The sequence below is a fragment of the Mustelus asterias genome, chromosome 5 (assembly GCF_964213995.1).
Source record: "Mustelus asterias chromosome 5, sMusAst1.hap1.1, whole genome shotgun sequence".
Lineage (NCBI taxonomy): Eukaryota > Metazoa > Chordata > Chondrichthyes > Carcharhiniformes > Triakidae > Mustelus > Mustelus asterias.
The window spans coordinates 52,008,369-52,031,498 of NC_135805.1; the positions used below are offsets into that span (position 1 = coordinate 52,008,369).

Genomic DNA, 23,130 nt, shown 5'->3' on the forward strand with positions numbered 1-23,130 from the left:
TGGATTGGCCGGTAGCTCCATTAGCCTTGGCAGTACCAAAACAGCATTAGTACCAAAAGAGCCGGGACTGCAGGAGCCCTTGAAGCAAAGAAGGATGCCATTCGGCCCATTGTGCTGTGCAGGCTCTGTAGGGATTCTATTGTTTACAAAGGCAAAATACTGCAGCTGCTGGAAATCTGAAATTGAAACAGAAAATGCTGGAAATACTCAACAGGTCTGTAGCATCTGTGGAAAGGAAAACAGGAGTTAAAGTTTCAGGTTAGTGACCAATTGTCATCTTAATGTCCCGCGAGAAAAGCTTTAAAATTGCAAAGATTATTTATATCTGCGTTAGCAAATCAAGTACAGCAAACACACCGAAAAAAAGTCTTCTGTGGTTGGCGATGACAGGTTTGAAGATTGATAGTCAAGTCCTATTGAGAATAGTAATTGATAAAATAAAATGAAAGTACAGTATGTTTACTCCACATCACAACCACATTATTTTATGTTGACAAGGCATTTTTTACCTCCCTCCCGGTGATTACTGTGGTGGTGTAAAAAGTCCCATTGTGCTGAAACAGTAGGCTCTCGTAGTTCTTGTTTACAAAGCAGAGCTCTGATGCTGTTATCATCTGGAGAGAGCTTTGAACAATCCTGAAATATTCAGAATAAATCAATTGTGAAGAAAGGGGCTTATTTACAAAATCTTCAAAATAAATTAATTCTACTCCCATCTGTTCGCTGTCCAGATGTCTCAGACCTCAACAAAATTACCAAGCGTTTAGGCAAAAGGAGTGCAGTGGATCTGATACATTGACTACCACATTGAGATGTGTCTCAAATTTAACTTTTCATATATTAAGGATATTGTGGTGGACGCCAACATCCCTCTATCACATTTAAGTATTTTCACAATTTTTAAAAAAATTCTGCTTGTCTAGTCTTCCTGTCAAAGTGAATAACCTCACATTTTTAAGTTTATTTATTAGTCACAAGTAACACTGCAGTTAAGTTATTGTGAAATTCCCCTAGTTGCCACAGTCTGGTGCCTGTTAGGGTCAATGCACCGAACCAGCACGCCTTTCAAAATGTGGGAGGAAACTGGAGCACCCAGAGGAAACCCACGCAGACACAGGGAGAACGTGCAAACTCCACACAGACAGTGACACAAGCCAGGAATTGAACTGGGGCCTCTGGCGCTGTGAAGCAGCAGTGCTAACCACTGTGCTACCATGCCACCCTACATTTCCCCATGTTGCAATACTAGTGTTAACCTTATTGTCCACTCACAGAAGCTGTCTATATCCCTTTCAGTTTCATTGTAACCTCCTCACAGCTTACTGTCTCAGCAAGCTCTGTATCATTAATAGAATTAGATACATTACCCTTGGAACCCTCATCTAAGTCATTAATATAGATTGTAAAGAACTGAGATCCCAGCACCGATCTTTGGAACACTTCACTGGCCACAGACTGCCAACCTCAAAATGCCTTGCTTATCCCTGCTCTCTGCTTTCTGCCTGTTAATCAATCCTCTCTCCACATGAGAAACTGCTTACAATGTGGTCTCCTCTACACTAGGGGACCAAATGTAGATTGGATGACCGCTTTGCAGAACAGATTCATTCAGTTTCTAAACATGACAAAGTTTCTGATTGTCTGTCATTTGTCCATGCTCTCTTACACTGTTCCAAAGAAGCTCAACTTCAGCTCGAAGAATAGCTCCTCATCTTTCAATTAGGCACTTCACGGCCTTCCAGATTTAACATTGAGTTCAACAATTTCAGCTGGTCGCCATTTTGTTTTGTGTTTCTTTGACTTTGTTTATTGACGGCAGACATTGGCAGTGATTCTGTTTTTCCATTCAAATCTCCTTTAGACAAATATTTCGTTTCTTTACTTGCACACTTACCACTGTCTTTTACCTTGCACCACCATTCCTTTTGCCAATCTCTTCTGTTTTCCACCTTAACGTAGACCTTTTTTTTGTTCTTTCCTCCCTTCCCCCTTTTCCTGCAACTCTACATGCATTAAACGTCTTCCTTTCCAAACCTTTCAAGTTCAGATGAGAGGTCATCGACCTCAAGCATGAACTCTGTTTCCCTCTCTGCAGACACTGCCTGACCTACTGAGAATTTCCAGCATTTTCTGTTTTAATTACAGATTTGCAGTATTTTGAAGAAAAGGAGTGCTTGATCAGTGTCCTCTTGCTTGCCAGTCCCCCCATCCCTTTGCCCTATCAGCTCCCAGGATTCATACATCCTCCAAGTAGAATCCTTATGGAAGAAGGACTGATAGTTGTGAGATACCTGATGGAGGCTGACTTCTAAATGTTGTTGTCTGTAACATTGGACACTTCAACCAGTTCATACATTGCAAACACTTTACCCAGGTGCCTTATTAACAAGAAGAACAAATGGACAAGACTCGGTTTGCAGTTCAAGCCAATTTCATTAACAAGTTCAATAAGTATTAACACAGTTATTTTTCCGAAATGATCTCAACTCTATTTGCCTAATACTACCCATGCCAATGAACTTGACTAGGCCACAAGTGCAATTCTCTGAGCTTCCTCCATCTCAGAGTCCTTGATTCAAAGGGTGATTTTATATGTCCTCTTATAAAGGAGGACATCTGGGTTGCCGCTGAGACTTGTCTTCTTCGCCATGGGTCATGCCGAGTCTACGCTGGGGATGGCCTCCAGGTGTCTCTTATCCTCCTCTTTGCGCCCTTTCAGAAGGTTCTCTAGCTTCTAGCCAATGAGGTTACCCGGACAATGGTGGCAGCACCCAGTGAGGTTCCAGATCCCTTATTTGGAGGAAGCTAGATGCACCCTAGGTATCCATCATCAGGTATGCATATTCCATGGAGCTCCCCTTCAAATAAGGTCATGGCGGAAACCAGAGGTACCAGAGAGTCCGGCCGAAACCATCTGCCAAGTATGAATGAGAAAGAACTAGTTAAAAAATGACAGTGAGAAAGATGTCATGCAAATAATGAAGAATCTATGTTCTTTTCATTAAAAAAGTACTTTCCATGCATTTATAATTCCACAAAAATATAAACCAAGAATAACTCCATTGATATTATAGATGAATAAATTTGCATGTGTAAAGCAAAGTTTCAAGATAAAACCAGGTGCATTGGGAAACTAAACAAATGGGTTACATTTATACACAAAATAGCTGTCAGATTTTTTTGATGGCTTTGTGGGTAGGGCCGCTCAGATTGGACACACCAAATGGTTTAAGTCCAGGCCTGTACTGGGGGAGTGTTTCTCAGGCAAAGCAACCTTTTGGGTGATATAATGGTTCTTAATATCCCAGAGAAAAATAATAGTGCGGACACTTTCCTTGGTTGCTATTTGAAGAAAAGTAAGATTGTGTAGTCTTAGAAAGTCTTTCTATGGATTTTTTGTGACTTTGGCAGTTGAGTTGCCAGCTGATATGTTCTGGTTCCGCCTCTCGCAGACCCATGACAATAAGTGGGCTGAAAATTACGGGCTGACAAACACAGAAACAGAAAAACGCAACCAGTAGGATGTTGTCACCTGTGAGGTATATTGTGCAATCTAGTGTTTCTCGCCAAGTATTTACTTACAATTTAGCACCTTTCATGAGTTTATGTATGTAATAAGCACCACAGCTTAAGCTGAGAATGGGGGGGAAAGCTACATTGTAAAACAGTCAAGATTCAGGACTTTCATACAGCTTTCCCTAGTGAAGTTGTTCAGGGAAGCTTCCCCTGGTTGATAGATGCACGGATATAGCCTCCATCCACCACCAACGCTCAGTGGCAGCAGTGTGTACTATCTACAAGATGCATTGCAGCAATTCACCAAAGATCCTTAGACAGCACCTTCCAAACCCATGACGACTTCCATCTAGAAGGACAAGGGCAACAGATAGATGGGAACACCACCACCTGAAGATATATGGAAATATATCACTGTCCCTTCGCAGTCGCTGAGTCAAAATCCTAGAATTCCCTCCCTAGTGGCATTGTGGATCAACCCACAGGCCGTGGACTGCAGTGTTTCAAGAAAGCAGTTCATAGAATCCTACAGTGCAGAAAGAGGCCATTCGGCCCATCGAGTCTGCACCAACCACAATCCCACCCAGGCCCTATCCCTATATCCCTACATATTTACCCATTAATCCCTCTAACCTATGCATCCCGGGACACTAAGGGGCAATTGAGAATGGCCAATCAACCTAACCCGCACATCTTTGGACTGTGGGAGGAAACCGGAGCACCCGGGGGAAACCCACACAGACACAGGGAGAATGTGCAAACTCCACACAGACAGTGACCCGAGCCGAGATTCGAACCAAGGTCCCTGGAGCTGTGAAGCAGCAGTGCTAACCATTATGCTACCATGCCGCCACCACCTTCTTAAGGGCAACTAGTTCACCACCATCTTCTTAAGGGCAACTAGGGATGGGCAATAAATGCTGGCCAGCCAGCCACGCCCATGTCCCATGAAAAAAAGATGAGACAGCCCAAAAAAATCTAAAACTCTAGTATCAGAATAATGTTAAATGGCCATGCAAATAAAAAGAGAGAAATTTGTGGGAAGATTAGAGAGTGAATGTTCTTATAAAATAGAGAAAATTCAGTTTTCCCCAACTAAAGTCAATAATATCCTTACAAGGATTTTGGAGTGCATACATTGGATTCCTTTTTCTATCTTCCTCTTCCCAATTTTTACGGATCACTCTCCTTTCCACAGGCAGACAGGTTGTCTTGTTGCTTGTCTAATCGGAAAATAATGACCATCAAGCCTAGCCTGTTAACCTAATGAACATGGACAAAGGGATGACCACAACATGATCCTTCGGGGTGTGGTAGTTTAATTGTTACATTACTGGAGAGATAAATCCAGGAATTTAGATGAATAATTCAGTAGAATGAGAGTTCAAATTTCTCCTTGGCAAGCTGCTCTATAGAGTCTTTTTCAAAAGTCTGGAATGTTTCTATCTTTAAAAGTGAGGCTATCAGATTGTCATAAAAACACGTATGTCCTTTCAGGGAGGCAGCCTCCTGTCCTTACCCAATCTGTCTTATGTGTGACACCATAGCTACAACAACAAGATTGCCTGCAACCCGTGTAAAGAAATTTGCCCAAAAAGATAGCATCATGAGAAAAATTGCACAAGCAACAATCCAGTATTCCTACTTCAGACATTTGTCTCCAATATATACTGAAAGCCCTCCTCGCATTCTCTGTAATATACTGAACGTATAGTATACCTTGTTGAGGATTTTCATGTCAATGAATTTCTCACAAGTGTGTACAATATTCCTCTTCTAGTCCCATTTTCTAAGTGAGTGTAAGAATAATGTGATTTGTAACTGGCAACTATGAGGGACACAGCAGGAATCTGGAATAAATTCCCCTACCGCCCTGTAGGAAGCTCCTGACTTCTTGTGGCACTATTTTTGCCAGCAATCCAGTATTCCTGGATGATAAGGTTGAAATTCCAACACAATTCCGTTACAGCCTGTGAAGAGCAGCAGACTGTAATGGCAGGTTAGTAAGTGAAAGGGCGTTTCAACAGGGTGGCACCCTCTCATCAACTTTTTAAAACCTAAGTTAAAAAATTGTTCTTGCAGTCAAGCTACCATTATCGAGTGGTGGGGATTGGAGTTGGGAGATCCTCGACACGGCGCCTGTGGTTGCTCTTGCCCCCTTTCAGGTAGGGATGACCTCAAGGTCTGCCTGGAGTGCTGGCACCCCACACCTGTGTCCGGGTGCCCATAGCCAGGGCACCTTCACTGGCCCTCGTCACCGTGGGAAAATGGAAGACGACTGGAAAATTCCTCATTGTCTCATCACAAAAATGACCCAGAGACAAGATAGAGGCAAAGCACCAGCACAATGGCCAGCGGGACGAACCATTGGTCCTCTGTCTCTCTGAACCGGGTCAAAGGATTGAAAATCGAGCCAATTAAGTTTAACCAACTTGTAACTGGCCGTAGCACAGAAGGATCCCAACTTGATCCCCAGCTTACTGTGCGTTAGGTGCTTTCAGCCTGGGCAGCAGTATTCAACAAAGAACAAAGAACAAAGAACATAGAACATAGAACATAGAAAGCCACAGCACAAACAGGCCCTTCAGCCCACAAGTTGCGCTGATCATATCCCTACCTCTAGGCCTATCTATAGCCCTCAATCCCATTAAATCCCATGTACTCATCCAGAAGTCTCTTAAAAGACCCCAACGAGTTTGCCTCCACCACCACCGACGTCAGCCGATTCCACTCACCCACCACCCTCTGAGTGAAAAACTTACCCCTGACATCACCTCTGTACCTACCCCCCAGCACCTTAAACCTGTGTCCTCTCGTAGCAACCATTTCAGCCCTTGGAAATAGCCTCTGAGAGTCTACCCTATCCAGACCTCTCAACATCTTGTAAACCTCTATCAGGTCACCTCTCATCCTTCGTCTCTCCAGGGAGAAGAGACCAAGCTCCCTCAACCTATCCTCATAAGGCATGCCCCCCAATCCAGGCAACATCCTTGTAAATCTCCTCTGCACCCTTTCAATGGCTTCAACATCTTTCCTGTAATGAGGTGACCAGAACTGCGCGCAGTACTCCAAGTGGGGTCTAACCAGGGTCCTATAAAGCTGCAGCATTATCTCCCGACTCCTAAACTCAATCCCTCGATTAATGAAGGCCAGTACGCCGTACGCCTTCTTGACCGCATCCTCCACCTGCGAGGCCGATTTAAGAGTCCTATGGACCCGGACCCCAAGGTCCTTCTGATCCTCTACACTGCTAAGAATGGTACCCTTCATATTATACTGCTGCTTCATCCCATTGGATCTGCCAAAATGGATCACTACACACTTATCCGGGTTGAAGTCCATCTGCCACTTCTCCGCCCAGTCTTGCATTCTATCTATGTCTCGCTGCAACTTCTGACATCCCTCCAAACTATCCACAACACCACCTACCTTGGTGTCGTCAGCAAACTTACCAACCCATCCCTCCACTTCCTCATCCAGGTCATTTATGAAAATGACAAACAGCCAGGGTCCCAGAACAGATCCCTGGGGCACTCCACTGGTCACTGACCTCCATGCAGAGAAAGACCCCTCCACAGCCACTCTCTGCCTTCTGCAGGCATGCCAGTTCTGGATCCACAAGGCAACAGCCCCTTGGATCCCATGCCCTCTCACTTTCTCAAGAAGTCTTGCATGGGGGACCTTATCGAACGCCTTGCTGAAGTCCATATAGACCACATCCACCGCTCTTCCTTCGTCAATGTGTTTGGTCACATTTTCAAAGAACTCAACCAGGCTCGTAAGGCACGACCTGCCCTTGACAAAGCCGTGCTGACTACTTTTGATCATACTAAACTTCTCTAGATGATCATAAATCCTGTCTCTCAGGATCCTCTCCATCAACTTACCAACCACTGAGGTTAGACTCACCGGTCGGTAATTTCCCAGGCTGTCCCTGTTCCCTTTCTTGAATATAGGGACCACATCTGCAATCCTCCAATCCTCCGGAACCTCTCCCGTCTCCATCGACGATGCAAAGATCATCGCCAAAGGCTCCGCAATCTCCTCCCTCGCCTCCCACAGTAACCTGGGGTACATCCCATCCGGTCCCGGCGACTTACCAACCTTGATGCCATTCAATAGTTCCAACACATCCTCTTTCTTTATGTCCACATGCTCGATCCTTTCTGTCCACCGCAAACCAGCAGTACAACCACCCAGATCCCTTTCCACCGTGAATACCGAGGTAAAGTATTCATTAAGCACCTCCGCCATTTCTAACGGTTCCGCACAAACTTTTCCCCCTTCACCTTTTAAGGGTCCTATGCCTTCACATCTCATCCAATACAGCACAGGAACAAGCCCTTCGGCCCTCCAAGCCTGCGCCGCTCCCTGGTCCAAACTAGACCATTCTTTTGTATCCCTCCATTCCCACTCCGTTCATGTGGCTATCTAGATAAGTCTTAAGCGTTCCCAGTGTGTCCGCCTCCACCACCTTGCCCGGCAGCGCATTCCAGGCCCCCACCACCCTCTGTGTAAAATACGTCCTTCTGATATCCGTGTTAAACCTCCCTCCCTTCACCTTGAACCTATGACCCCTTGTGAACGTCACCACCGATCTGGGAAAAAGCTTCCCACCGTTCACCCTATCTATGCCTTTCATAATTTTATACACCTCTATTAGGTCACCCCCTCATCCTCCGTCTTTCCAGTGAGAACAACCCCAGTTTACTCAATCTCTCCTCATAACTAAGCCCTTCCATGCCAGGCAACATGCTGGTAAACCTGCTCTGCACTCTCTCTAAAGCCTCCACGTCCTTCCGGTAGTGTGGCGACCAGAACTGGGCGCAGTATTCCAAATGCGGCCGAACCAACGTTCTATACAACTGCAACATCAGACCCCAACTTTTGTACTCTATGCCCCGTCCTATAAAGGCAAGCATGCCATATGCCTTCTTCACCACCTTCTCCACCTGTGACGTCACCGTCAAGGATCTGTGGACTTGCACACCCAGGTCCCTCTGCGTATCTACACCCTTTATGGTTCTGCCATTTATCATATAGCTCCCCCCTACGTTAGTTCTATCAAAATGCATCACTTCGCATTTATCTGGATTGAACTCCATCTGCCATTTCTTTGCCCAAATTTGCAGCCTATCTATATCCTTCTGTAGCCTCTGACAATGTTCCTCTCTATCTGCAAGTCCAGCCATTTTCGTGTCGTCCGCAAACTTACTGATCACCCCAGTTACACCTTCTTCCAGATCGTTTATATAAATCACAAACAGCAGAGGTCCCAATACAGAGCCCTGCGGAACACCACTAGTCACAGGCATCCAGCCGGAAAAAGACCCTTCCACTACCACCCTCTGTCTTCTGTGACCAAGCCAGTTCTCCACCCATCTAGCCACCTCCCCCTTTATCCCATGAGATCCAACCTTTTGCACCAACCTACCATGAGGGACTTTGTCAAACGCTTTACTAAAGTCCATATAGACGACATCCACGGCCCTTCCCTCATCAACCATTCTAGTCACTTCTTCAAAAAACTCCACCAGGTTAGTGAGGCATGACCTCCCTCTCACAAAACCATGCCGACTATCGTTAATGAGTTTATTTCTTTCTAAATGCGCATACATCCTATCTCTAAGAATCCTCTCCAACAACTTCCCTACCACAGACGTCAAACTCACCGGCCTATAATTACCCGGGTTATCCTTCCTACCCTTCTTAAATAACGGGACCACATTAGCTATCCTCCAATCCTCTGGGACCTCACCTGTGTCCAGTGACGAGACAAAGATTTGCGTCAGAGGCCCAGCGATTTCATCTCTTGATTGATCTCAACATCCTTGGGTAGAGATAACTAAATCAACCAGCATTCCTGCTACCGAATGTTAATTACTGGGAATGTACATTAGTGGGTATAGATGATTCTCCTCATGGCCTCCACCATGAGGACTCACATATGACTGATGATCATCTGGACAAGGTACTAGAGGGGAAGCTGGCAGCCGTGGAACTCAATCCCAGTAAGAGTATCCCACTTGGTGTCTTCTAGCAATGAAAGAATGAGTGACATTATCAACATTTAAAGAAAGTATTTGTCCTGCCAATATTCCCTGTAATTGTTGACTTTGATATCTACTAACCAAGACGTAATGACATGTTTTCCTTGAGTTGTGACATTTTCAGCATTTAGGCAACCTTAATGAAGCACATTGTTAACTATTTCTTATTTTGTAACCAATCAACTAATAACATTCCTCCAGAGCCAAACACAAATTACATGTTTCAACTTTTATGCAGCAGGAAAGAGTTAAAAGTTGATTGTCAGTGAGCAAGAAGCGAATGCTTAAATTTCAGTTTTCCACAATGTAAATTGCCTTTGCATCCTGTGTGACCTTATAATACTGGATTTGTAGAGCTTGAACTGTGCAATCCCCTATTACTATTTTGTGAGCCTTGAGATTTGCCAGTTCCTTTATAGCCAAGTCAGGTTTTGTGTTTTCAGCTGAATCTTTAAGCCAAAGTTTTACCATATGGGTTTATAGCTCTCTGCTGCCTCGTAGTGGCAAATCTTAGGGCTGTAAATACTGCAAATAAGACAATAGCATTAATTACATGTCACGAGAAGATCTGTGATATTTACGAGAAACTATGAATAAAGAATAGAAAATTTATAACAATAAAGATAAAGGCTTTTTGAAGCCATTAAAATGCTTTAAAAGTTCTGTTTCTGGCAAACTGGCTTAGTAATGTATTGACTACTGCAATGAATAATGCAAGGTTTTAGTGAATAGTAAAAAGGTACAACACAGCTGAAGCTGGGGCTGCTACTCGGTGTACTTACGGGTTTTGAAGTTAACTAATGTGTGAGCAGGATCTACAAACATCTGATGCTTTGAGGAGAAAGCCCAGGGATCCACCTTTTACTCTCCTCACCCACAAAAACATTCACTATTTAATTGGCAGTAATAGTTATTGCCTCATTTAAGAAAATCTTCTAACTAAATTAGATAAAATAAGCAGCCAGATTATTGAATTAGCAGCGAGTAGGATTGACAGTAAATTCACACTTTCCTAAAATGACTGGTCACGATAAATTATGATGAAAAGTGGGCAAGGCTTAGGGCGACATGGGGGGGATTTTTTTTAACATTATTTATTACAAATCCTGCACTCACCTGATGAAGAAGCAGCGCTCCAAAAGCTCGTGCTACCAAATGAACCTGTTGGACTTTAACCTGGTGTTGTGAGATTATTATAAAGCATAAGGCATTCTAGGTCATCTGTTCTAACTCAATAAAATTGTCGAGTTGATTACAATCCTGAATCGATCACTGATTCCTGGAGAAGGCAATTGCAGTGAGTTGCAAATACAGGGATAGACTGTGGTGCTCTGTACTGGGAAAGAGGCTGTACTGAGGAGGTGGGAGGTCAAAGAATTGTGACGGCCAGTCCTCTGTCCACATCCCACTGAGATGCAATTGTAAAATTTGCTACATTTTATGTGCTTTTTTTTCCTGTACTGTTTCAGGGCAAATTTTCACTAGTGGTATTCCTGATGCACAACATCTCAAACAGGAGCACATTTAGGAATTTGGCTTGTTCCCCACCCTATGTCTATTAAAGGTAAAAAAAATCCCCATGTTTGGAGATCTTGACACAATATCTCAATAGCCAGAGATAACAACAATCGACATTCCATTTACATGGAATTCATTTCTGTTAATGTAGAAAAATGCCTCAAAGCATTTCACAGAGAGGGAGAGATAAGTGAACACTCAGGCTAAGTTTGGAGAGGTGAATAAAGACATTGGAATTTGAGAAGGTGTTTAAAGCTAAGGAATGAGGGGTAAGTGTTGGCCAGGACACCAAGAGAACTCTCTTGCTCTTCAAAATAGTGCAATGAGATCTTTCACATCCACCTCAGTTTGCATCTGAAACCTCAATTTAAAGTATCATCCAAAAGGTACCTATGACAATGCATCAATCCACTGAAACATGACTTAGATTATATGGTCCAGTCACTGGAATGAGAGTCAAGCTCTCAACCTTGTGAATCACAGGAAGCCAGGCTATCACAGAGCCGCACAAAGCAATGAGCAAGAGAAATTTAGTACGCGCTGTGGAGGGTAGAATTTGACACAATTTGAGCCTTCAGGAAAATTTCCTCATTGGTACAATCAGTAAATTTGCTGCCCATGCAAAATATGGCACTCATAATAAATTTTATCCCGGTCTTTGCTGAACCAGTTAATCCCAGCCATGGTGGTAGCTGTGGATATATATTAATTGTCCATCACTAGGGGAGATAGAAAGAAAACATTTGCCAGTATTTTACGACCTCGCTCGGGTGAGGGTTTTAAAATCCGGCCCGAGGCCAACGGAGAATTCCGTTCTGTGAGCCGCGGGGTGGGCATGGCGGTAAAATTCCGGCCATTGTGTTTCCTGTTCTTGAGCATGAGTCAGTAACTTGTGTAATCAAAGTGCTTGCACGTGAATGGCATGTGGGAATAGGGTTAAGTTTAGTTATGATGTTCCTCCACCAATAAAAGGTCTTCTGAGACTGAATTACTAGGAATGGGCGGGTTTTCTTACTAGGAATGGTTGGAGAGGTTATCCACTAGAGTTTAGAAGAGTAAGAGGTGACTCGATCAAAACCTTTAAGGTTCTGAGGGTTTCCCCTTGTGGGAGAATCTAAAACCAGTCACTGTTTAAAAATAAGGCATCACTCATTTAAGACAGAGATGAGGAGAATTTTTTTCTCTCAGATGTTCATGAGTCTTTGGAACTCTCGTCCTCGAAAAGCAGTGAAAGCAGAGTCTTTGAATAGTTTTAAGGCAGTGCTTGATGGGTTCTTGATTAACAAGTGGGTTGAAAGGTTATCGGTAGGCAGGAATGCCGTGGTCTTGTTGAACGGTGGAGAAAGCTAATGGGGCCGAGTGGCCTACTCCTGCTCCCAATTCACATGTTCATGTGTTCACACATCTGGGAAACGCTCTGTTTTTAGTATGTTTGTTCACCTTCAGGAGATTAGGGAAGAAAATTTGAAGGTGGTGTTGGAGGGCGGGGTGAATCACGGGTCATACAGATGTTCCATTGACATCAGTGGGTGGAAGACTTCCTCATGCTCCCGAGTAAAGTGAAATATTTGATATGCCCTTTATCAATGAGTTTTCGACTCTCCATACCCAATACACAGAGGAAATCGTTCGCCAGGATAGGGAGAGAGCAAATCTTGGGCCACCATTTGATTGCAATGCTGACTAACCCCTACTCCAGCAATCTAAAGAACACAGCTCAACTTAATAAAAATAGAGAGCAGTAAAGAAATTTAAATATTATACTCAAACTAAAAAAAATAACAGCTGTGTTATAAAAAAGTTAATTTCCTTCTATGCATATTTTTGGATTGTGAGCTGGAACACAGATGGATCTCACTGCTGTAATGATCCTTTTCCCCATGGCTAGCTTTAATTAAAAATTCAAGCTAAATTTCACATGCACATTAAATCAACTCTTCATTATCACTCAATAAACCCTCAGTGATTGCATCATAATCTTGCAATGTGGACTTCATCATGGATCTATACACAGATTACACACATCCACCATGGCAATCATTATCCAGAAGGGATGGTTGTAACACTGAACAGCGCCAAGTCTCTGAGCCACACCTATCACATACTAAAAGTGCTACTTACCACACGCATTCCTTTAGCTTACAGAAAGGTCATAATGCGCTATTCGCAGCGCATCTGTGTGACATATCTAGTTCTAAAATCCATAAAATATGCAAGCTTCATTATCCTTGCCTTTCAAACCTTCCAAAACTAGATGGCGCTGTGACGTTGCACTGTTCATTAGAATTCATTACAATGCAATGTTTTCTCCCATTTGTCACATATGCCAGAAACCTCTGATCTCAACCGTGACTGGGATTCTCCAGCACCGTTGCAGTAAATGGAATTTTGGCTGAGTACCAAATTCTCCATTCTCACTGGTTGAGGTAGAGGAATGAACAAGGTTGGAGAATCCCGCCCATACTCCCAGAAGAGTCCTCCAAACTCAATAACCCCAGTCCATTCAATGTTCTTTTCCCCCAGTTTTCTCTATTGTTTCTCTTTTAACTTTTATTTTTTGGGGGCATGGCTCTATTGCCCCTTTTCCCCATTCGGCATTGTTTGCCTTAGGCCCATCCTCACCACTGCCTTTAGCCTCTGTGGGCCGAAGGCCTTAGTCCCTCTACCCCCTGCCGCGGTCCTTTGACTTTAGTGTTGGAAGCAGGTATCTAGGCTGCACTAAGCTGACAGTTTGCTCAAGATGCTCGTTGTGCTTATGATGTGTAGGGTAAATAGAATATTATAAAATGAACAGTTTCAAAATTCCAAAGGTATAGAATCTGCAGGCTGCCGCTTCAATGTTCTTGGACTGATTGGTTACAATGGGACAGCATCAGACATTACATAACCAAATAATGTTCAAAAACTCCAATTCATTTCACTCAGAGAAAAAAAGGATTACAATTCTCGGCTACAAGGTACACACAATCGAGCAGATGATGTGGAGATGCTGGTGTTGGACTGGGGTGAACAAGATGAGAGGTGACACGACAACAGGTTATAGTCCAACAGGTTTATTTGAAATCACAAGTTTTCGGAGCGCTGCTCCTTCGTCAGCTGAAGACTTCACCACTCATCCAACCAAGCAGAATGTGATTGTAAATATTGAGAATGCACCTACCCCAGTTAACATGAACAGAAATCATCCAACCGTCTGTCAGTGGACAAAAATCAATCAGCTGATTGCACGGTTCGTGTTCGAAGAAACCCAAGGTTGACGGGGCAGGTGGGGATGGGAAAGGTAGGTTGCTCAAAACCAGAGGCAAGCCTCCCCATGCGGTCTTTATGTTGACATGTTTCACCCAGTGGCTTGGAAACTTGGATCTGGCCTCTCTACCGCTATGGGTAAAATCCCAGCCTTGGCAGGAAGAGGCCCTTCACTCTCTATTACTCAAGGGCTTCAATTAACCCACGGACATGCGGGTACTCAACACCTTCCTCACTGTAGGTAAAATACACCCCTGGTGGGCAGTGGTTGGTAGGCAATGAGTATGATGCTGCTGCCATGGTGCCCAATTTTTATGTACCTCTCCCTGCTCCCAATCCCAGCTCTGAGGGAGTACTGAATTCGAGCTGAAGCAGATATTCTCTATTTCCCAATGCACCAAATTCAGATGCAGCCTCACGCCATTCAGCCTCTGCAACATGCCGGAGTGTTACACACTAGGCATGCCCTGCAGTCCTCTACGCCTCAGTATCCCTCGCCCTCGTTATATTCCTTACTTCATGAAAAGTTTCTTCCACTACCTGTAACCAAACACCAAAAGCTGTACGAGCAAGTAAAGAACCGCAGAAACGCCCTCCTTAAAGTTATTGGCCTTAACACTCATTTCTAATTTTTTTAAAAGGATCTGCAAAATCTACCATTTTATCACTAGTTCCAGCCAATTCTCCTAATTCCTTTCTCACTCAGTCTAGCTTCCTCCTTGTCTGACACTTTGGAATATTTTATGCAAGAAGTGCCATACAAATGCAGTTAAGTGTTGTTGTAGTTATGACCTCGTCCATGAGGTGGCAGCATAGCAAATCAAAGCCGAGAGATTTAAATGAATGCGATAAATCCTGCGACTAGTGGGATAAAGCAGCACACTGAGAAAGTACAACACACGTTCTGTGAGATGGCTTCTGCCCCCCAGAAACACTTTTCTTCCATTATTGGGGTAATATGTGGAAAACTGCTTCAGGAACCGGTTGTGGTGGCTGTCACGTGCGTCTATTTAAGGAATAATGACAGAGAAATCTGGCTCTACAGCACCATTGGAGCCAGTGCAATGGAAGCTGGAGCACCATTGTACTCTTCTCTCTATAGGAGCGTAGTAAAGCATTTCACTTGACCACAGCTGGAAGACATTCTACCAGGTCAACACAACCTCTTTAAACGATAAGAGAAAATGGAAAGGATTTTATTTAAGAGTTGGATCATTTTGATCATGGTTTTAACCTGGCCCACCCAGTGAGAATGGGATGCCTGAGTTGTTGAAATCAATAAAATCAACTTGCTTCCTCGGTACTGCTAGAAACTCAAAGACTGATATCTTCACTCAACGTCTGACTGTGGCCGGTTTCCTCCCACAGTCTGAAAGATGTGCTGGTTAGGTGCATTGACCATGCTAAATTCTCTCTCAGTGTACCCGAACAGGTGCCGGAGTGTGGCGACTAGGATTTTCACAGTAACTTCATTGCAGTGTTAATGTAAGCCTACTTGTGACACTAATAAATAAATAATTTTAAAAATGACATATGAACAAAGGAAATAGGAGCAGGGGTGGACCATGGGGCGCTTGAGGCTGATCCACCATCCAATACGATCATGGCTGATATCTGGCCTCAGTTTCACTTCAACTGCCCGCTTCTCATTTCCCTTCATTCCCTGAGCGACCAAAAATCTTGTCTATCCCAACCTCCAATATATTCCACAATGGAGCATTCACAACCCTGGGGGGGGGCGGGGGGGTGAGGGGGCGGGGGAGTGGGGGGCGGGGGGTGGGGGTTTGGGGGGTGGGGGTGGGGGTTTGGGGGGTGGGGGTTGGGGGGTGGGGGGGGGGGGTTGGGGGGGTGGGGGGGGGGGGTAGAGAATGCCAAAGATTCACAATCTTCCAAGAGAAGAAGTTTCTCCTAAATGTTCACCCCTTCTTATCCTGAGACTGTGAACGGAACCTTTCAGAGATCGGAATTAACTGAGGGTCGGGATGATTTCCGATTCCAGATCCTGACCCCGCTGGTGTCTGCACAGTATTATTATCTCATTAACAGGCTATCTCTGTGCTCACTATCCAATTAAGGATTGCGGGCAGGACAGCAATGTGGAAGGTCAGATGAGACAACCCACGGCACTCGATGACGAGCTGCCTCAGCAGGATCGGGAGGCGCTGCTGAGCTAGGTAGGTGAGCATGAGGGTGGAATATTTAAACTAAGGGGTCCTGATCTGTTCGGCCATCAGACTGGAAAGGAAACTCTCCACTGGGGTGATTGTTGCTCCTTTAGTCTGGTGGTTCTACCACTGGAGTTTCAGAGAAGGCTGTGCTGGCTTTCTGCCAGGAACCGCCTCCAAGGTGCCAAGAAGATTACGGGCCTATGACCCTCCTGTTCTACTTTCCCAGCTGGGGGAAACACCCTCTCAATGCCTACCCAATTATGCCCATTCAGTACTTTGTACGGTTCTTCTGAATTCTATGGAGTATAGGCCACATTTACTCTACTTACACTGGCTCCCAGTTAATCATCACCTCACTGTTGAAATTCTCATCTTTGTTTTCACATCTCTCCTTGGCCTTATCCCTATCGGTAATCTTCTTCAGCCCCACAACCCTCCAAGATATCTACGTTCCTTTATTTCTGGTCTCCTGAGCATCCTTGATTGTAATAGTGCCATCAATATTAGCTGTGCTCCAGCTGCTTGGGGCCTAAGCTCCCCCAAACCTCACTGCCCTCTCTACCTCACTTTTCTCCTAAAGCCTACTTCTTTAGTAGCCAAATAACCTTTTGGCCATCTGTTTTAATATTAGATTATGTGGCTCAGGCTTTATAATCCTCCTGTGAAGGGCCTTGAGATATTTTACTTCAAAGGTGCTACGTAAATACAAGTTGTTTTTGGTGTTGGTCTGCAAATTGTATTGGGAACTTGCCTTTCCAATGAGTCCTGGGATCTTTTTTAATTCATTCAAGGGATGTGGGGCTTCACTGATTAGGCCAGCACAAATTATCCATCCCTAATTGCCCTTGAGCAAGTGGTAATGAGCTGCTTTCCTGAACCGCTGCAGTCCACGTGGTGTAGGTATATCTGCTGTGCTGTTAGGGAGGGATTTCCAGGATTTTGACCCAGCTACAATGAAAGAACAGTGATATATTCCAAATTGGGATGGTGAGTGGCTTGGAGGGGAACTTCCAGGTGGTGGTGCTCCCATGTGCCTGCTATCCTTGTCCTTCTAGACAATATTGGGTTTGGAAACTGCTGTCTAAGAAGATCAAGTGTAGTATCGACATGCTGTGCTTGGTTGAAGTCATTAGGTTACATTTTAGCTTCGTTTGAAGCAATTTTTAAAAGCGGCATGTCGGCCTTTTGGCTAAGATGCAGATGAGACCAAGCCTTGGAGGAGGAGCTCTGCCTACTCCAATCAGCTTGGATCATGTAGATCAAGCCCAAGACAGGAGGTGAGAGCCCTGTCTTGTCAGCTTGGATCGGGAATGTCTCAACTTGTTGAGACTCTGAATTGGACTTGATTTGATTGAATTGGAATTTAAAAAAAGAAGCCTTGGTGAGTTCCTGCAGTGCATCTTGTAGATGGGACAAACTGTGTGTCAGTTAAAGTACACCAGTGTTCTGGGGCAGTTGAACATGAAGTGAAACTGGAAACATTTGCATTCTCCATCAAAATAGTAATTTATCTTGAGTCCAGCCAGGAAGGACATGCTGTCCAAGCAGTTGCTACTAAAGTTGCATGACAATCAAGTAACATTAACGTCTCATTCAAATCCAAGTGAACCCAGTCAAATATGGTTCTAATGCCCCCTTTCTACCATATCAAGTGTTCAAGTAGCAATATTTGCAAAGCAACGAGAGAAAGTGGCTGTGATTATATTGCCATCTGTCATTGTTGTTTAGTGGTAAAAAGCAGAGTCTCATGCATGAATATTCTGATACACTAGGAGACTAAACAAAAAAACAGTATTCATTTTAGCGCTTCAGTCAAAGCAGTGAAATCAGTCATCGCAGACCTGGCATTGAGGCTAACAACATGTTTGAAAAAATTGTCATTGATCCTCTCTATATGTTTCAGTCTCACAGTTGAACATTTCCACAGGCAGAACACATTCCATCCCAGCACAATTGCCACATCTTTGTATCCTGAATACAAACCACAAAATTGAAGAGACCAAAACACATTTGTTTTGAAATATAGGGCAGAATTTTCCATTCGTGGCGGACGGGTGCACTTAACTCAGCAGGAGACAAAAGATCTGATTCTTGACGATAGAGTAAACTGTCCAGATTTTGTTCTCCTTTCTTTCAGGGTGAATTAAACAGGGGTCAGGTTTCCCGATGAATAATGTCGAGAAGCACGTTTGTATTCATTAACATCTCATGGATCTCACGCATGCTAATTAAACGGCCACCTCACCAGATTGGTAGCTTCCCTGTTTCACACTGTACCTGTTGATTTATTACCCCTTTTTCACCAAAAGGACAATTTCTCTAACAATTTCCATTATACACTGCAGTTCACAATGCTGAATTTTGCTTTACAACAACAACTTGCATTTAAATAGCACCTTTAACATACAGGCGAACAACGCCACGGGCGGGATTTTACGGCCTCACTCGGGCGAGACCAGAAATACCCCCCCAACGTCAATGGAGATTTCCGTTGTCAGACCCTCTCCCATGCCGATTCCGTGGCGGGCAAGGCTTCACAGGAGCGTAATCAGCTATAAATTGGCACTAAGCCAAATTAGGAGAAAATATGATTTATGACTAAAATCTGAACTAAAGGGGTAGGTTTTAAAGGAGAAGAGGGGGGGTGGGTAGAGAGGCAAAGATCTTCATTCAAAGAATTCCAGAGCTTAGGCCGGAATGTTACAGCCGTTCACACCGGCGGGATTTTCCCATCCTGCTGCAGTGAACGGAGATTTGGCTGGGCGCAAAATTCTCCAACCACGCTGCAGCAGGAATGTGGCATGAACAGCCGGTAAGATCCCGCCGGAGATTGTCTATGTGGTTAAAGGTATGGCTGCTAATGCTAGGACAAAGGAATTGGGGAATGCACAATAGCGGGAGTTGGAGAAACGCAGAGTAGTTGGAGGACCTTTGAGGCTGGAGGGGGATTCGAGTTAGGGAGGGGTGGGACAATGCAAGGATTGCAACACAAGGATGAGAATTTTATAATTGAGCCATTGTTGGACTAGGAGCCAAGGTAGGTCAGTAAACACAGCCACAAACACAGTGATGGATGAGTAGGATCTGGTGCAAGTTGGGATCAGGGCAGCAGAGTTTTGAATATCTTTATGAAGAATGGAAGATGGGAGGTTAGCCAGGAGAGCAATAATCAAAGTCTGAGTTTAAGAAAAGTATGGGTGACAATTCAATTAATGTTGTTTCACAGCTTGAGAGACTTCTTGCGAACACTTTAAGGTTATCACTTATTTGGCCATTTTGTTTTTGTGCAACCTAAATTATCTGATCTTCCAGAAAGAACACAGAGTAAAGTATATGAACCTGGAAACACAGGTCGAATCAATGGGCAACCAGTTAGCTCCAGTTGACTAACAGTCATTGATCTCGAGGATATGGTTTCTCCCACATTAGAAGCAGCACCTCGCTGATAAAGCGAGCTAAAAGGCTTAAAGACCTCAAATAGGGGGAGGCAGTGGCATATTGTTGCTAGACTAGTAATCCAGAGACCCAGGATAATTTCCTGGAGACCTGGATTCAAATCCCACCATGGCAGATGATGAAATTTGAATTCACGAAAAATCTGGAATTAAAAAAGTCTAATGATGACCATGAAATCATTGTCGATTGTCGTGAAAAAAAACATCTGGTTCACTAATGTCCTTTAGGGAAGGAAATCTGCCACCCTTACCCAGTCTGGTCTACATGTGACTCCAGACCCCATCAATGTGGTTGACTCTTAAATGCCCTCATGGATGGGCAATAAATGTTGGCCCAGCCAGCAACGCCCACATCCCATGAACGAATAAAAAGTATTTATAGATGAAAGGAAATTAGAATTTATTTGAACAGTTCAATGGAACTTTAGGACACAACTGAAATCCCAGAGCAGCAGCTGAAACAATAGCAATGAGGAAACATCGAAGGAAGCTAAAAATATTGAGAGTTCCAAGAAGAAAGTAAACAAGAACTAGAGAAGCTGTTGGCAGCTGGGTACAACTCAGTTTTTTTTAAGAATACAGATCAGTTCTGGATGATTGGAGACCTACTGGAGCATAGCAGGGTGTATGTAGTCTCTTGAGGTTTAGTGAACTCTTATATCTAGGGCTGATGATAGATAATGGTGCTGGTGCTGCGTTGCAGCAAGAGCCCCATTTCAGCAGGCAATGCCAACTCAGCTCATGCAGGGAATCCACTCACATTCATTCACTACATGGCAGGAATGCCTGGTGCACATTAACGAATATCCACCATTAGCCTCAGAATCAACAGGTTTAGACCCAACACAACAGCCTGAGATTGGAGAGCTCATCTACTGAAAGAGGAAACTGAAATATGACTGATAAAAGGGAAGAGGTGCGTGAAAAGTAAGCTATTCGAAACGTACTTTGCCATAAACAGCAAACAAGCAGTGCCAGCCACTCATTACACTCATGGGGCAGAATTTAATACCATCCTCAATGGTGAGTTTGATGGCAGGGGGCATTTAATCAGGTGGGAGGGTGGCAGATGAGTACCATACAACCTTTCCGTCACTGCCCCGATTATGTCCATTGTGTCAAAGCCCGTGGATCACCTTCCTGCCCCACTGCCAATTGCAGCCATGAATGGGCATTGAGTGCCCACTTAAGAGCCTCATCCCGCTGTCGCTGGCATTAACCCATTCGCAGGCAAGGGACTCGCCATGCAAAGTGCACAACAAACAAATCCTGTCAGGGGAGCCCCTCTTTCAAAGGCACTCAGTGCCTGATTGAGGGATGCAGCAACCCCACTACCCACAATTGCTGCTGACCCCTCTCCCCCACAACCACCTTCTCTGCCTGTACATCATTGACAAAATAGCACATGTATGACAAAATCCCCCTCAGCTGGTTGCTCAGTTGACTGCTCTCTGCATCTAGGAGGTTAACCATTAGGCCTCGAGTGGGTGTATTACAGTCAGCAGCCTCGACCTCCCTGGTGGCACTGCTGTGCAGCAAAGAGTTGCCAGCCTCTGATTGGCTGATAGCTCTCTGTGGGTGGGTCTTCCACCCCTTCGGGGTCCTTGAACCCAGGGAATGCATGTCGCTGCCTAGTTAAATGCATGGTAGGCCTTTCAGAAAGAGGTATTGCAGGGCTCTCCACAGCTCCCCAGTTGGTGGACAAGGCACCTGTCCCCTCCATTAAATACCTCCCACAGCTGTCACAGGTTTGCTAGTGACTTTTCACTGGATCATGCAGTGATTGGAAATTTACTTAGTGCAATACTCTTTACATCAGATCTTTGCCCCATGTGAACAGGAAAAGGAGTTTTGCATCTGCTCAACCAACCAGAGTGAAAAAACCTTAGTGATGCACAAAAGGCCCCAAAAATCGTAAGTTAACGTCTTTAATTTCATGCCAAATCATGTATGGAAAATTAAATAAAATGAGAGGAGAACTATGGGACCAAGAGAGAAAGATGAAAGAGACAGAAAAGAGGCCTGACTGTTATTTTTGTTCCACAATTCAGTTATGTTGGCATCTTTATTTATTTGAACACTTCCCTGGGCAGCTCCTGGTACACAGAAGGCTACGTTTTGCCATGATGTTTCTGAGATGGGCATGCTGACAACTGCTCACGAAGCCGGTTGGTGAAGTTGTGCCACTACCACATGATATTTCCAGAGGTAATATCTTGGGGGTAACAGTTAACCTCCTTGAAGCAGAAAGCAGTCAACTGAGCAGCCAGCTGAGGGGGATTTTGTCATACATGTGCTATTTTGTCAATGGTGCACTGGCCCATTCTGTGCATTTAAAAAAAATCTCTCCCAGAATGTGGGCATCGCCAGCTGTTGCCCCTGAGAAGGTGGTGGTGAGCTGCCTTCTTGAACCACCGCAGTCCATGTGGTGTAGGTAAACTCGCAGTGCTGTTAGGGAGGGAGCTCCAGGATTTTGACCCAAGTATCAGAAACCCCAAGAATGGATGAGAGGCAACTTCACAGTGGGAATATTGAACTCACTTCAGGGTGTCAGGGAGTTACTTTATTTGCCAACAGTAATTCACAAAGAGGTTCTATTTCCAGGCAGCAGACATGTCCTTGAGGTTACCCCATGGAGACTGATGTCTCTGCTAATGCTTTCCCTGCTAGAATGGCAAATCTTCTCTCTGACTGAAGGCTCCTCCATGGCGGCACTGCCGCTTGTGCTAATGGGCAGGCATCTCATACACTGCGAAGAGGGCCAGCAACTCTATCAGCAGACTGCTCTGATTAGTCCTCCTAACACTGGAACATGGCCACTCTCTGTAATGGACAGTGGTCCTGAAAGTGGCACATTGGTTAGCACTGCTGCCTCACAGCACCAGGGACCCTGGTTCAATTGTAACCTTCGGTGTCTGTCTGTGTGGAGTTTGCACATTCTCCCCGTGTCTGCGTAGGTTTCCTCCGGGTGCTTCGGTTTCTTCCCACACTCCAAAGATGTGCGGGTTAGGTTGATTGGTCATGGTAATTTTCTCCTTAGTGTCAGGAGGACGAGCAGGGTAAATACGTGGGGTTAGGGCCTGGCTGGGATTGTTGTCAGTGCAGGCTCGATCGGCCTAATGGCCTCCTTCTGCACTGTATGATCTATTCTACGATCTTAATTGGCTGCCTCTGGGC

The 23,130-nt window shown here is 44.6% G+C and overlaps 1 long non-coding RNA gene across 3 annotated transcripts in view; it reads right to left on the reverse strand.

The window, feature by feature from the left end:
- Positions 1-2,416: 2,416 nt before the first annotated feature.
- The window catches only part of LOC144494092 (uncharacterized), a 34,709-nt gene continuing 13,995 nt past the window's right edge, over positions 2,417-23,130 (reverse strand). For all 3 annotated transcript variants that reach the window (XR_013497820.1, XR_013497818.1, XR_013497819.1), the window contains one exon: positions 2,417-2,914. This is a non-coding gene — a long non-coding RNA (uncharacterized LOC144494092). The remainder of the gene's footprint in view (positions 2,915-23,130) is intronic.